Raw genomic sequence first — 2,736 nt, forward strand, 5'->3', positions numbered from 1 at the left:
GTTTTACGATTCATCTTAGAGACTCTGCGGTCTGACAACGGATTATCCTCTGTCCATTCCTTTAAAAGAAACTAATGGAGAGTTTGCAGCGAAGATTCGAGAACCTCTTGCATGAAGCCCCAAATGTTTTAGTTACACCATCGAAATTTGATAAACCAACGTCTGATCACATTAAAAGATATCTGACAAAAGAAAAAATGTGTCAAGCTTTTCCTTGCACGTTATCATTATTGTAATGATTTGGCATTATCAGAAAGAGTTACCAATTATTTTCAGTTGATATCTTACACATGTGTGAAATGGTAGACAAAGACTAAAAATCATGAATTTTCAAAGTAAAATATCATTTGGAAACATAAAGAGAAGCTACATAAAGCAAAGAATTAGAAGCATAATGAACATGAACGTATTTCAATTAGATATGTTGAAAATACTCCTACAGCACTTTTGTGTAACATATTTCATAAAAATCGCGTTCCAGGATGCAGCTTTACTACATGTGGATGGATAAGGAAAGAGAATGTCTCTGATAGACGATGTAACGGAAATTTTAATTTCTCCAAATTTATTGATAGTGGTGGGATATTTTGTAGAAATGTTCAGTTTATACCAGCTTAACATATATTGGGTCATTGTACTTCACAAAGAACACTTTCATTTCATGTTTTAATATATCAGGACGTTTCTGTACAATGAGGTTGATATTTCTAAGTGCAACATACTGGACCTCTGGTTCCGACGAAAGCAGTGTCACAAGTGGAGGAGCTAGCTTCTTTGAGAGTGTTGACACAAAATCAGAATCTGATGGAAGCATCTCCATAAATTTCATTAATACCTTCACTGCAGACAAGACAACTGCAGTATTTGCATGGGCCAAACGAGGAGTGATCCACTCACAGACGCTTTGGGCTTCCCTATCATCCGTTGGACTGTAATTGGCAAGAGAATCTAGAATGAAGACTTGGCCCCACTCTGTACATTCATCAAGAGCTGTTAATAGTTTGTTTATGGTTTATGCATTCATTTCAATGAGTGGAGAGCCACTTGCACTTGCTTCATTTATTTCAGAGAGAGCAGCCACAGCATTAGCAATCACCATAGGATTGGAGTCAGAAAGAAGATCTTTCAGCTGATCAAGAAATCCCTGGTCTTCAACCAACTGGGCATTGATATCATACAGTTTGGCAACACACACAGCAGCAGTTTTTCTAACATATGGATCTTCATCTTTGAGGCACTTACTCAAAGGCTCACAAAGATATTCAGTTATTTTGTCAACTCTAATGCAGCCCATTGTTCGAACAGCCAGGGCACGGATTAAAGGATTTGGATCTTCACAACCCTTTACAAAAGTGTTTACAGCCATTATTGCCATGTCAGGCTGACTCTTCGCGTAGTTCATCAAATATAAATACACTAGTTTCTTCAGTTCGAGATTGTCAGTCTGCATACAATTAACGACATCAGGAAATAAAGCAGAAACATCTTTTCCTACTGTCATCGAAGCAATAACTTTTTTAACAGCTTCCCGCTTCTTCTCTTTCTTATCATTGTTAAGTTCAGATTTCAGTTCAAATATTTCACCCTTTTTTGTTGTGGTAAAATACTTTTAGTCAGCCATGGCTGGATGCTAGTTCCCTCACTTGACAAGTTCCCACCCCACACAGTTCCATGTGGTCACACATTTTTTTCTTCACCATGCACCAAATTAAATTTGGGTTGTGTTGTTACTCCTAAGTGAAAATGGGCAAAAACCGAAAAAACATGTTTTGCAATATCTGGGCCAGTTTACATACAAACCACATATCATCAAGACCATTTATTTACATCTGGGATATTTACCTTGTTAGGCAGCGAGTCACTATTTTCGCAGTCTCCAAGCATGTTATATTTTGTCGACTGGACAAAATTACAAGTGTCGTCACCTCACGCTACGTGAGGCTTGTAAAATGCAGAGTCATCAATCTTAGTTTTCCGATGGTTTTCTGTCCACTCTGTGACGCCTGACAGCAATTAGATGTGGGAAGCAATTAAGTTGAGGATTCTTTCGGTCTCTGCACGTACAGAAACGCTGATTTACGTTATATTATTGATAAATATGCTGCTGGGGTTTCATATTTTTGAGTCCCCTTTAAAATACTACAAAACGCAGCAGGTTAGAATCTTTATGTAATTTTTAAATAAATTTGATTGTGCGTGAGCATGAGTGCGTGTGTGTGTCTGTGTGTGTGTGTGTGTGTGTGTGTGTGTGTGTGTGTGTGTGTGTGTGTGTGTGTGAGTGAGAGTATGCACGAGCTTTAGTTTTGAAAACGAAATGAATCCTTCTCCAGAAAATTAGGTGCCTACTTTGTAAAAGAGATACCACATACAAGGAGTACGTTATAAATATACTTCCGTTATTCATTGAAACTACGAGTATTTTCAGACTGGTTGCCTCATTTTCGTACTACACGATAATAGATTAGTATAAGTCAGCATGTGACGTATTTGTAAGGGACGTCAAGTCTCGCTGCTGTGTGATATTAATTTCTGTTTTCTTCCCCTTCTCTACAGATCTGTTGCGACTATACTGTCTTACTACAACAAAAAAATGTATAATGATAGTAACGTCATCCATTTGTTATAGAAAATAATTCTCACAGGTATTCTGTCTCATAAAAGTAACTCCATTGATCACGACGGATCAGTAATCAATAAATGTGATGTACACGAAACTCGCAGACTTACCCCTCCACA

General features: G+C 37.7%; 1 pseudogene; it reads right to left on the minus strand.

The window, feature by feature from the left end:
* Window positions 1-604: 604 nt before the first annotated feature.
* LOC124798122 lies at window positions 605-1,621 on the minus strand (annotated as a pseudogene).
* Window positions 1,622-2,736: the final 1,115 nt, after the last annotated feature.

The sequence above is a fragment of the Schistocerca piceifrons genome, chromosome 5 (genome assembly GCF_021461385.2).
Source record: "Schistocerca piceifrons isolate TAMUIC-IGC-003096 chromosome 5, iqSchPice1.1, whole genome shotgun sequence".
NCBI classification, from domain to species: Eukaryota; Metazoa; Arthropoda; class Insecta; order Orthoptera; family Acrididae; genus Schistocerca; species Schistocerca piceifrons.